Source organism: Antechinus flavipes, chromosome 1, assembly GCF_016432865.1.
Source record: "Antechinus flavipes isolate AdamAnt ecotype Samford, QLD, Australia chromosome 1, AdamAnt_v2, whole genome shotgun sequence".
NCBI lineage: Eukaryota > Metazoa > Chordata > Mammalia > Dasyuromorphia > Dasyuridae > Antechinus > Antechinus flavipes.
In genome coordinates, this window is record NC_067398.1 from 278499617 (window position 1) to 278513803 (window position 14187).

The following is a 14187-nucleotide window of genomic DNA, read 5'->3' on the forward strand; positions in this document are numbered from 1 at the left end:
TCATTTTCCAGTTTCTAGCCACTACAAATAGGGCTGCTACAAACATTTTGGCACATACAGGTCCCTTTCCCTTCTTTAGTATTTGGGATATAAGCTCAATAGAAACACTGCTGGATCAAAGGGTATGCACAATTTGATAATTTTGGGGGCATAATTCCAGATTGCTCTCCAGAATGGTTGGATTCGTTCACAACTCTACCAACAATGCATTAGTGTCCCAGTTTTCCCCGCATCCCCTCCAACATTCATCATTATTTTATGTGTTAGATTTCTATGCTAATATCTCATGCATGTTTTGTGTCACAGATTAGTAGTTAATATGGTCATTGATCATCTCATGTCATGTAGGCTACAAAGAGCTTTGGGCTGATTTTCTTGAACTTGTTTCCAAATCAGTATTCATATTCCAGAACAAGGTTTTTGGATTGTTAAAACAGATCATGTTTGCTTTTGATAGAGTCAGAAATATTTTTCTATTTAGACTGCTTAGATAATAAACAGCGAATGATAATTTATTCTCATAACAGAGTGTGAAAAATTAAGCCAAAGCAAAGAATTTTCCTAAAATATAATCTTAAAACTCACTTTGTCCCTTGGATAATTTCTGTTTGCACTGAGTCTTATAAAAGGGCTAAAACCCCCAAAAGATAGTTTATGTGTTTGAACAACAGTGACCTGCATTTCCCATATCAAGCACAAAATGGAGTAATAGCTTTCTGCCTTGCAGGTATTTAATCTTTCTCCTTGTGACAAAGAGTTTGACAATATATTTCAATGGATCTGTGAACTCATCCATGTTGAATGAAGGTATACTTTGTAATGTCTTTCAATTACATACTATTCTTGTCCATATTCTGCAGAGGGTCTAAGCAATTTGATGAAGGCTTTCCTCTGGGTTGGAGTTTTTTGTTTCTTACTCTTATTTATGGCATGAATTACTTTGGCAGACAGTGAAATATATGGACCTTTTCTTAGAGCATTTTGTTTAAATGAAAAATCAACAACACTAAATACATAGGATTACAAAAGAAATCAATTATCTTGAATTGCAATTATAAATCTCTCCATATATATGGAGATATATATATATATATTATATATACACATATGTGTGTATCTTTACATATATGTATGTGTGTGTGTGTATATATATATATATATATATATATATATATATTATATATATATATATATATATATATATTACATGGATCCCAGATTAAGACCCTTTCTTTTGATTTGTTTTATGGTTTTGTATATCAATATACCAGTCTCTTGTTTCTTATGTTGTATATGACATGACCATCTCACTTCTTTTTCTTTCATGTATAACAACTTTAGTTTGCTGAGATGAGTTTGGGTATTAGCCTGTGACTTTTTGTGTAAGAAAAAGAAGCATCAGTAGAGTGAGGAATGTAAATGGCATGTACATTTCCATGTGACATAGTGGAGAAGGTGTCATTTTTGGAATCAAGAACACGAGTTCATGTTCTACTTTTGACATATTAGCTTGTAGCTGTAAGACATTAAACTTTTCAGTACTCCAAATAAATCTTTAAGACAAAAAATTGCAAGCAAGTCACCAATCCATTTCAAGGGAAGAAAAAGGGAATTTTCATACTTAGAATTCCTGAAACAAATAAAATCATACTTCCTTCCATCCCCCTAAAGGGAAAAAAAATCCCATATATTTCTGTATGACTATAATTACAGGGGATATCATACAAATTGTTTATACTCACAATATGTCTTTTTGTTACCTTTTGGCAATAACATTAATTCTTTAAAATTTATGACTTTATACCCACAATTATATATTATTATTAAATGAACAGCTGTGTTTAAAAATAACAAAATACATTGAAGGGGGCAGTTTGCGGTTGTGAAGACTATTGCATGATTTCAAAGGGTAATTTATGAGAATTTTTTCTTCCTAATAAATTTTGGGACCAATTCCAATTGTGGTTTCTATCCCAAATATATATCCCATTCTGGATGATGAAAATTTTTCATCCACTTAAGTTCAAAGCATCCATTTTATTTAGGTCAGTTTTTTTTATTCTTCGTAGATCTTACTGAAGAGATTTTGTGATATTTTGATACCTTACATAATAAGCACAATATCATCTGGAAATAGGTAAATATTGGAGACTACATTGTATATAAGAAATCCATCTATCTGGACTCTAACTAAAACTAGTTTCACGATAATGGTGAACATTCTTAACGAACCATCATCTTTTTTTTTTTAATCTTCCTTTACATTAATAATCAGGAATTCAATGAATAGAGTCATTCCAATGTTTGCCTCTGTTAAGAAACTATAAACGATACCATAAAAACAAAACAAAAAAGATCAAAAGAACTAAAAAGGAACAATACCCTACCTTCCTTAGCAAGTGCTGACACTCTCTTGGCCCTTAACTATTTGATGGTAAAAATATGATTTCTGAGGGAAAACTATGAAAACTTGTCAGTTTTCTTATAATATTTTCATTAAGTTTACTCCCAACCTCCGTGTTGTTGTTCAGTTCTTTCACTCATGTCTGATTTTTTTTTGTGATTCTATCTGGATTTTCACGGCAAAAGTATTATTTCTTTCTTCAACTATTTTTATAGAAGAGGAAACTGAGGCAAAGAGGGTGAAATGACTTGCCTAGGATCACACAGGTAGTTTATATCTGAGACTGAATCAGAAATCAGGTCTTCTTGACTCTAGATCTGGCACTGTAGCCACTGAATCACCTAGCTGCCATGTGTAGATAATTCTAAAACGTTTTTACAAGGTAAAAAAAGAAACAGTTTGGTATATTGGATAAAAGGTGAGTCTTATAATCAGGAGAGTCTAGGTTTGAGCCCTGCATTGAACAGAGAGCACCTGAGAATTAGCTAGGTGGCACAGTGGATAGAGTTTTGAGCCTGGAATCAGGAAGGCCACAGACACTTACAAGCTATTTGACTCTGACAAAGTTACTCACTCTCTATTTCCTTAACTGTAATAATTACACCTATCTCAAAGAGTTATTTCAAAGAAGCAACTGAGATGATACTTAGTAAAGTACTTAGTGTCTGGAATATATTAGGTATTTAATAAATGTTTTATCCTATGATTTTCCATCATAATCATAAACAAGTCATCTAAACTCTTAGCACCTCATGCAATTCTAAACTGTGGGGAAAGTACAAATAAGTATTAGGGAAGAAGTTTTTATGATGCACATTTTAACTCTGAATAAAATAAATTCCTTGGGGGTTGGAATTTCATGTTTTGATTTGCATACTTAAAGAACATAGTAAGCATTAAGAAAAGTTTGTCTATTGGGGAAGTCACATGTTTAGAATAATACAAAAGATAATAAAGTAGGCACATGATTTGATATATATATATATATATTATATATATATATATATATATATGTACACACACACACACACACACACACACACACACACACATATATATATATATATATATATATATATATATATATATATTCTTAACATCTTTTTACTTGTACTTCCTACTTTCCCCTTCCACCTTTTTTCTTCTTAGGATATTACAAAGTCATCCTTCAGTGTTTTCAAGACTAAGAAACCTCTAATACAGATTTCCTAAATATGCTATTAGTCTTGTCTAGTTTGTTGCTTTTCCTTCTTCCTCACTCCTCCATTCATATTAGGAAAAGATAACAAATAATCCAGGATAAAAAAAAATCCCTCATTGGCCAAGTCCAAAAAAAGAGAAGGATTTGAAAATAGCTAGAACATGTTATAGATAAGAGAGATAGTGTGTCATGGTGAAAAGAACTTAGAATCAGAAGTTAGAACATATGGCTTTCAGTCCCAGCTATATTATCTATTAGCTTTGTGATTCTGGCCAAGTCATATAACTTAAACCTTAGTTTCTTCATCTTTAAAATGGGGCAATTGGACTAGATGAGCTCCATGATCTCTAATAGGTCTAAATTCTATAAAAATAAATTGATTCATGATTTGACTTTTAAAATATATTGGATTAAGTTCTGGGAAAAGAATTTAGTATATGTTCATGTTGAATAATTACTTTTTCCTAATGCAGATCTCCATTTTTCCCAATAAAAGATTTTATAGAGACACTAATGCCCTTGGGCATTCAAACAGAATAAAATTATTTGTACCTCAGAAAAACTATTGATAGTGATCAGTCATGCTCCTTGAATCTTAAATATTACATTCTGATATGATATTTATGACTATAATCAAGAACATAAGGACTGGTAGTCAAGGAAGAAATACAAATAATACAGATTTATTTAACTCAAAAATGCAAAAAAAATCTCACTCATTTAAAAAATAAAACTTCTTGTCATCTTTGACAAGAGTATGGGTTTTTTTTTTGGTAGCAGTATCTAATATAACAATAATAAAAGAAAATGAAGTAACTCCAGAAGGTTTTGAAGGCCTACATGCTTCTTCAAATCTTTGCATCTGACTTGTAGAAATAGGCTCTTGGAAGCAAATTCTCTGGAAACCAATTAAGTCATCCAAGATATCAAACTTGCATTTCTAATAGTTCTTACTAATTTCTACTTTTTATTTCAGGTACAGAGGTTAGATAAAAGTATAAAATCCACCCCAATTATTATTTTTGTTTTGAAATAGTTATTGAATGAATAGAATACTGATTAAAACACTAGTAACCTATATTTGCATATAACAATAAAGGCTAATATTTCTAGAAGCAAGCTATAAAGAATTAGAATACCCAGGCATAAATAAGTACTTTCTTTGATCTAACTTAAGGTTGATTTATAAATTTATAATTATATAAATTTATAAAGTAAACTTAATTTACTTTGTCTTATTTTTGGGATTTTTTTTCAAAATAAGTAATAACTATTTTTAGTTCACTCTAGACCTTTTCATAAGGTCAGACATCATTTAGGATTTAATGTGCTTTCTCAGCAGTTCTAGTACTGCTTTAAGCTATAAACCTCTTTGGTTTGTTTCATGCTCATGGCTCTAGTTTACTATGTTCTGTAAGGAATTGGGTTTGGAGAGGAACTGCTTTAGGCTTCAGGGACTCAGGCAGTCAGATCAAGCTTTATCTGATAGAAAACATTAATGTCCCTCCTCTTAAAGCTTCTTAGTCCCTGGTTGGGCTTCTCACTATGCTTTCAGAATAGAAAATGTGGAGAACAAAATCATATTAAGTCTTATTGGTCTCCAACTCCTACAAATCAATTTTCAGTTTTATTAAAGGAAAGAATAGAATTACTGGGTTATCAAATTTTCTAATTTATTTTCATTGAAGGTTACAGATTATGTAAAAAGCACTTTCTCAAAGATCGGTAGAGATTATGCACAAGCTCATCTCTACAATATTTGCAAATAGATACATTTTTTTCAAACACTGGTTTCTTGAAACTTTGATATTTCTGTCTTTTGAAATCTTTTATATTTCCCTCTTTTAAGCATATATTTAAAAAATTATCAGACTGAATAAGAACTATGGTCTACCCAGCTTAGTATTTTGTCTCTGAGCTTCACCAAGGAAGAGGTAAATGTTGTATTAATTTATGTTGACTTTAAAAGGTAAGGAGGGGTATATGGCATTTTGAATGTACTTGTACATTTAAAAATCTATTTGCTTAGTAATTTTCTTATAAATACCATAATTCTTTTCTTTTTATTTCAATATCACAAAATCAAATACAAACACATGTATATTAGTGAAAATTATTCTTCTCACCTGGTTCATGACAGGTATAATATTTTTTATTCAATCAGACAATCTATGTTAGAAAATTTGTCAACTCTGATATATGAAATTCATTTAAATTTGGAAGTGCATTAAATCAAGGATTCTTTTTTCAAATGCTTAAAATTTAGATAGCTATTAATGAAAACTATTACAAATAATTTTTTATACCATGAATTCCTAATAGGAATTTTCCTATTTGGATTTCTTGGAAGGGTTCAAGATTCTTTTGACTTTGTGACAAATAATTTATGTAGTAACTCTGTGAAATAGCATCCAAGTGACAAACCACGGTCTTAGACTTAGGCAATTTAGTTAAAAGTCTAGACTTTATTCTGAACCAGTCTTGATTTTAGTGCAGGAGACATGAGAGCCACTATGAGGCTGGTCAAAGATAGAATGTCTATCTTCCATCTTTCTTAGCCCTTATATACCTTATTGTAATTACAGCATACTGATTTTGTGTGAACTTAGAAAACCATTACATCGCCATACTAAGTAATAAGTATATATGTGAACTAGAGAACCATTACGTCATCCATTCCACTGAGTTAACATCTTGTTTCAAGTATACTTCTCCAGAGTTCTGGCTCTCTACAAGAGAGAGGCTTTATAATAACAAGATTTTAATGAGATGTGAAACAATTTTTTAAAAAGTCCATTCCTTGATCCCTTTGTAGGATGTAGGATCCGCTTCTTTGAGTGGATCAATAGAAAAAATGGGCTCCATTGGCTAAGCAAACAAATTGGCCACACCTCTGGAAACTTTAAATAGCTAACCTCTGAATGAATTTTAGCTGTTTAAGGCTATTCAAGACTTTGCAAGCTCTCAGCTGCCTGAGCAGTAGACTTTATGTAGAATAGTAAGAATTTTCTCTTTTCTTTCTTATCCCAGTTGGCCATATAACTTTGAGAGGAGCAACTGAACCAATAATAGAAAACAATTCATCTAGCAGAAATACAATCCCCCCCTCCCCCAGGCAGATAGAAATACAGAACGACTTTCACCTAGAGGAGGAACCAGCTTCAAGGATCAAGACCCTTTTCATTTGAGAAGAAAACTAGATATAGACTCAAAACAACAGATTTTAGAAGGCTAATTGAATTACTCAAGAAGATCTGTAATGACTTCCCAAGGACATTAATGATTTCTGAGGCCTTCAGTGTTAAGAATTGAGAATTGTCTTTGCCACATATATCTCCTACATTTGTATCTTATACCAGTCTTCTCTTCTTAAATCCACTCTTCCCATAGATAGCATATTTGTGAGGGATTTATGGGAAGAATATTTTGTAGCTATTTTTCTATGGGCTTTTAGTAAATGTCTTTGCTCAAAGCAAATAGTATTTACTATCTAATTACTAAGGTAAAATACAGTGATAAGGACTTATGAGCTAAATTATTAGGAGTAGGGACCCACTCATCTAGAAGCCACCCTCTAGAGATCCAATATGAACATGATTTGAAGTATCAACTCAGAGGAGGTTTAACACTAGGGTTTCCAAATTGTAATACCCCTTAAAAGTCAATGTAATATTTTCTAGTCAAATGATATTAACACTGTTTATGGAATAAGAAGGAGGATGAGAGTATGAAGGATTTCCCTTGGGAAATTGTACAGTTGCTTCTCCTTGAAACAAAGGAGTTTTGTTTTTTTTAAATAACTTTTTGTTGACAGAACCCATGCCAGGGTAATTTTTTACAGCACTCACCCTTGCACTCACTTCTGTTCCGATTTTTCCTCTCCCTCCCTTATACCCCCTCCCCCAGATGGCAAGCAGTCCTTTACATGTTAAATAGGTTGCAGTATATCCTAGATACAATATAGGTGTGCAGAACCGAATGGTTTTCTTGTTGCACAGGGAGAATTGGATTCAGAGGGTATAAATAACCCAGGAAGAAAAACAAAAATGCAAGCAGTTTATATTCATTTCCCAGTGTTCTTTATTTGGGTGTAGCTGCTTCTATCCATCCTTGATCAACTGAAACTGAATTAGCTCTCTTTATCGAAGAGATCTACTTCCATCAGAATACATCCTCAAACAGTATTGTTGTTGAGGTATATAACAATCTCCTGGTTCTGCTCATTTCACTTAGCATCAGTTCATGTAAGTCTCGCCAGTGCTTCTCTGTAGTCATCCTGCTGGTCATTCCTTACAGAACGATAATATTCCATAATGTTCATATGCTACAATTTACTCAACCATTCTCCAATCGATAGGCATCCATTCCTTTTCCAGCTTCTAGCCACTACAAACAGGGCTGCCACAAACATTTTGGTGCAATACAGGTCCCTTTCCCTTCTTTAGTATCTCTTTGGGGTATAAGCCCAGTAGAAACACTGCTGGATCAAAAGGTATGCACAGTATGATAACTTTTTGAGCATAGATCCAAATTGCTCTCCAGAATGGCTGGATGTCTTCACAATTCCACCAACAATGTATCAGTGTCCCTGTTTTCCCACATCCCCTCCAACATTCTGCATTATCTTTCCCTGTCATTCTAACCATTCTGACAGGTGTGTAGTGTTATCTCAGAGTTGTCTTAATTTGCATTTCTCTGATTAATAATGATTTGGAGCATATTTTCATAAAGCTATAGTTTCAATTTCTTTGTCTGAGAATTGCCTGTTCATATCCTTTGACCATTTATCAATTGGAGAATGGTTTGATTTCTTATAAATTAGAGTCAATTCTCTAAATATTAACAAAGGAGTTTTTTCACTTTCAAATAATAATGTTCTAGTGTTGTTGTGCAGCTATCATGGAATACCATTGTCTCTGAGGAATTAAAGTTGAAGATTGCCCTAAAAGGGAATAAGGCAAGTTATAGTCACCAAATAGTAGGTTAGAGTAAATTGTGACAAATTGCAGGTGAGGAATATCACCACAAGAGAAATATAAAAGCTTTTGTCAGAGAAACGTAAAACTGGAAAAGAAAGAAAAAGATAAATCAATAGTGAGTGATTGATCATTTTATAGTCTGCACCCTCATCCAGAGAATGTCAAATGATCTAGAGGAAAGCCTCCATTATGCTGAGTGGACATTCTGTGGGAGGGAATGAGTCAGAATCACACAGGAAAGGCAGACATGAAAATATTCTATTTTACATCATTGGAGGGAATAGTCACATTATTAAGGTCATAGATCCCTCAAAGTATATGGTTCTCGGCTGTCTCAAAAAGTAGTTAGGGCTTGCACTGGCAGAATGTGAATCATGATATAAATTCATGCATTTCTGGTTGTTGCATGACTTGGTCAATTGTGCACTAGATATGGAGTCAGAAGATCTGGCTTCAAATTTTCTCACAGGCATTAGTTTGTGTAATATCATGAGAAAGTTACTTAACCTCTCTCAGTTTCTTCATCTTCAAAGTAAAAAAGTTGGGTTACATGGCTTTTAAAGTCCCTTCTGTTTTTAAATCTATGATTTAAGATATTTTATTTATATCAATGTTATATCAGGAAGAGATTATGGAGAAGGTAGCATTTGAAATAGGCTTTAATGGTAGCAATTCAATGGATGCATAAGGTGAAGGAAGATATTTGTGAATTATCAATAACTTAGGCTGCATTTTAACTTTCCTTGTTTAGCGCTAGGAAAACACTAAAAAATTTTTGATCAGAATCATGACATGAACATATTTATTGATAAAGAAGATGGATCTGAATGTGATTTGAATGAAGTATTGGAGTGGAAAGAGAGTTGAGCCAGGAAAAAAAAGAACTAGAAGGTGCTAGAAATAATCTAGGTATAAGTACTTGAGTGTTGATATTAGAGCTGGCGGTTGCAAATGGAGTACAAAGGAGGGGATTAATCTGAGATGCCTTGGGATCATAAATCTAGAACCATAAAGAATATCAGAGGTCATCTAGTCCAATCCTTTTATATGGGCTTTTTTGTTAACATTTTGCATTTGGGATACTGGTAAAACTAATAGGTAGAGATGTCTTGCTAGTAGTTGAACATATGTATTTGTAGGTCAAAATAGAATTCACAGATCAAATGAGGAAGTAAATGTAAAGTGATTTATGAATGTTAAAGTGCTATATAGTTAGCCATTTTAATTAGTAGTCTTATTCCCTGGTTTCATAGTATGAAATTTAATCTGAACTTCAAGACAACTCCCTATGCCAGGGAGCACAAATGACTCTCTTCTCATTTTACACATTATCACACTGAAACACTGAAGGGATTTGCTTTTGGTTACATAATCAGACAAATCCAGGAAAGAAGGAAAGAAACAAGCATTTAAATACCTACTATGTGTCAGGTACTGTGCTAAATGCATTATGGATATCATGTCATTTGATTTTCACAACTCTGAGAGGTTGGTGGTAATACAATTGAGCAATTAAGACTGGCAGATTTTAAATAGCTTGTCAAGGATCACATGACTAAAAAGTTTTTTCATGTTAGCTTTGAATTCTGTTCTTCTGGATTTCAGGCCCACAGCTCTATCTGTTATGCCATCTAACTGCCAAGATGCCTGACTTCCAGTTCAGTGGTCATCTTGAACAAAAAAAAAAAAAAAAAAAAAAAAAAAAAAAAAAAAAAAAAAAAAAAAAAAAAAAAAGGAAAGAAAAGTGGCAAACAACCCATAAAAGATTAGGGGAAAAAAATCCTAACAATGGAAGGAAGAGAATATCCTCCCTTCTCATATAAAGCAAACATATATTCTGGAAGATTCCATGAAAATTTGCATTTTGTCTTTTTTCAGAAGTTAAACTAGCCTGAACTCAAAACACATTTTAGTTGTATTGATTCACTTTTCCCTGAGGTCTTTTTGAGCATTCTAGATGGATATGTGAATTCAGGAAAGAATGTCCTCTTCAAAAAAAAAAGTTGTCTATTAAGTTGTAAAATATAATGGATTCTTTTTTCTCCCCATTATACTTGTAAATATGCCCAGAAACAACTAAACAATTAAAAATAATAACTATGATAAATAAATTATGATTCCTTAAAAAATTGTCACCAGTGTGCTACATCAATTTGTATGCAATGAGACAATATGGGATGGAAATTTTACAGAAAAAAAATATGCTAAACATATTTACAGATAATGTACTTCTGAAAAGAAAACATGATAGTCTAAAAGTTTATTAACATCTTAGCTAAATCTTTTGTCATGTACCAGAACACAGTGAGGAATCACTGAAGATAGGTTTATTACTTAATTGAAATTATGTTAGGAGGGAAAGTAATACTAAATTTTTCACTGACTTGTACATCTATATTCCAACTTAAGTTCATTAAGTGATTTTGTATAGAATTGAATTTAGATGAAACAACATTTCAGGGGCAGGGAGTTAACAGTAGCCAGAGCCAGTTGGTTGGCAAGAAGAAATAACAAACCAGAGCTCTTCAGGCAGGGAGTTTAATGACATTACAGGGTGGTTTAAAACTTCTTGGCGAGGTTTGGTCATTTTTTTTAATGATATTATTGCTAAATGACATTAGACAAGTCAATGTTAGATAGGGCAAAATATGCAGATATTCCTGGTTTAATTAATCATGTTAGCCAAGCTCTCTGGATGATGAATATAGGCTTGATTCAGTATGATTTATTGAACCAGAAATATGAGACTGTGAATTTCCACTATGTGCACCAAAGTGCAAGTAGTGAATAAAAGGACTAAATTTTGAGTCAAGACAAACAATCTGTATGATTTTCCATTTCAACGTGTAGCAGTGCAGAAATATGCTGCATTTTCTCAGAGTCCTTCATACAAATACTGAGGTACTTGTAAATATCAGTTACTCTGAAAGATGAAAATATGCTTCTAGGGAAGAAGTAGTGATGGGTCATTTGAATGTGTCTGGTACTCATTTTTCACTTTTCATGTTTTGGAGGCTAGGTATGAGTTGTGACTCTATCTCTGCTGTTGGCCACTGGGAGAACAAGTCTCTGGGTATGTGTGAATGTGTGTGAAGGAGAGTAAGGGTTGAGGGTATCTCCCTTCAGGCTAATTGAAACTTTGTCTCAGTATATTTCATCATGATTTGAATTTTCTGATTTGACTTCTCATTTGACATGACTGTGTGACTGACTTTTGGCAAATTATTTAATTTCTCTGACTATCAGTATCCACAAAAGTTAAAAAATGGAGGCCTCCTAAATCATATTAGGAAGTTTCATTATACTATGAATATTATATCATGTATATATGTAATATTATATCCAACATCATTTCAGATCATTATTTTCTTACCCAGTGAAAGTCAGAAATAATATAAAGCTAGTTGGATCATTGATTTGATCAACTTCATTTTTTATGTAAAACTTTCTTCTCTCACTTTCGGAAGATATAGCAAATATATTCCCCAGATATTACATTTGTCCTTCTCCCCCCATCCCTTTTTGGCAATTACTGATCTGGAGGAGGAATATAAAGGAGATTCTGATAACTCTAGGCAGGACTCTAAACTTATATAGTGCTGTCTGGATCACTCCTTTGTCACTTATTATTAAAATACAATACCACCTTGTAATTCAATTCTTTCTCTAGCTCTTGTCTTTCTTATTGGATTATGAAGAAACAGAAATAGCTTATGCCCTTTTAAGACAGTGTAACATACCTCTTTGTATTCTTATAGCATTTGGTGTAGTATGGTGCATACTGAAGGCATCCTGGAATTGAACGAACAAATAATGGATGTGAAAATGCTTTGAAAAACATAAAGTCATATACATACACACTTATGTGAATATCATTTATAAGAAGCTAAGATTAATAATTTTTTTAGAACAGCAAAGACTTTCCCTCCTTTTATCTCCTTACCTTCTTTCCTTCCTTTTTTTCTTCCCATTTTCCTTTTCTCCACATTCATTCCTTATATTCTTCCTTTATTTTTCCATAGGTTCCCTTTCCTTCTTTCTTTCCTCAGTTTCTCCCTTATTTCCAAAATTATTCTTGTGGACAAGAAGAAATATACATTGTATGAGAATATAGTTAGATGGATTCAAAATTGAACTTAAAAATTTATTTATCTATGTAAATCTGGAAAGGTGTTTAATATTCTGCCAAATAGTCTTATTCCTGTCCCAACCAAAATTTTGATAACCTGGATGGAAGAAGGCTGATCTATAATATTTTCAGAGGATCCCAAATTGAGAGAAATAGTTGAAATATTAGAAGATAGAATTAAAAACAAAATTATTGGCTGAAACAAGCAAGATGATACTCAATAGAGGTATATCTTGCACTTAGATCAACATAACAAACTATATCAAAATAGGATTGAATAACCTGATTTATAGCAGTTCCCATGAAAAAGACCTTAGGGATTTTGTTGATTGCAAACTCAATATGACTCAACAGAGAATATCACTGCCAAAAAAAGTCTAAGCAATCTTAAGTTGATTAAGCAAAAGCCATATAGAATACTAGTTACACTTTTAGACCATTGTCTAAAATTATAGATGGCATTATAGAAGTCATCTAATCCAAATCATTTCATAATGGAAACTGAAGCATAAAGAGACTAAGTGACTTACCAAATTGATTCAGGAGTAATTAGTGAGTCACAATTGAAACACTGGTTCTAGGACTCTTGGCTCACTTTTATTATGTATTATTGTATAATAATCCATAATGTATTTACAATCACTGGACAGAGACTGAAAGATAACAATTTTAGTAAATGTAACAATTTGTAATTTCAGTCAAACTTTCTTTAGATGTTATCTTCTTCTATTAGACTGCAGGCTTCTTGAGAGCAGGGACTTTCTATTGTTTTCTATTTGTATTCTCAGCACACAGTAAGAACAACCCAGCAAAGTGCTTTGCCCACACAAAGTGTTTAATCAATCCTTTTTCATTCATTTATTCACAAAGGAAATATCTTTAACCCTCAAAAATCATCTCAAATTGGGATTTCTAAGAATGATGATAATTGAGCAAACAGCAATTCTGTATTATGTGCTTACTATATATAAAGTATTGCACCAAACACCAGAGGTACAAATGAAACAGTCCACCTCTTCAATCTCCAATCTCACATGTAAAGTGATAGAATAAATGGCTCAGAATTTTTTATTAAAGATTTTTATTTTTCAAAATATATGCATAGATAATTCTGCAACATTAGCCTTGGCAAAATCTTGTTTTCCAGTTTCCCCTCATTCTACCACATCCCTCCCCTAGATGGTTAGTAGTGCAATACATGTTAAATATGGTATAAATACATGTTAAATCCAATATATGCATATATATTTATATCTTGCTATACAAGAAAAATAAAATCAAACCAGAAAAGAAAATGATGAAGGAAATAAAATGAAAATAAACAACAACAAAAAGAGTGAGAATGCTATGTTGTGAACCACACTCAGTTCCTACAGTCCTCTCTCTGAATGTAGATGGATCTTTTGATCACAGGACCATTGGAACTGATCTGTTGAATAGAGTCACGTACATTGTAATTGATCATCTTATAATA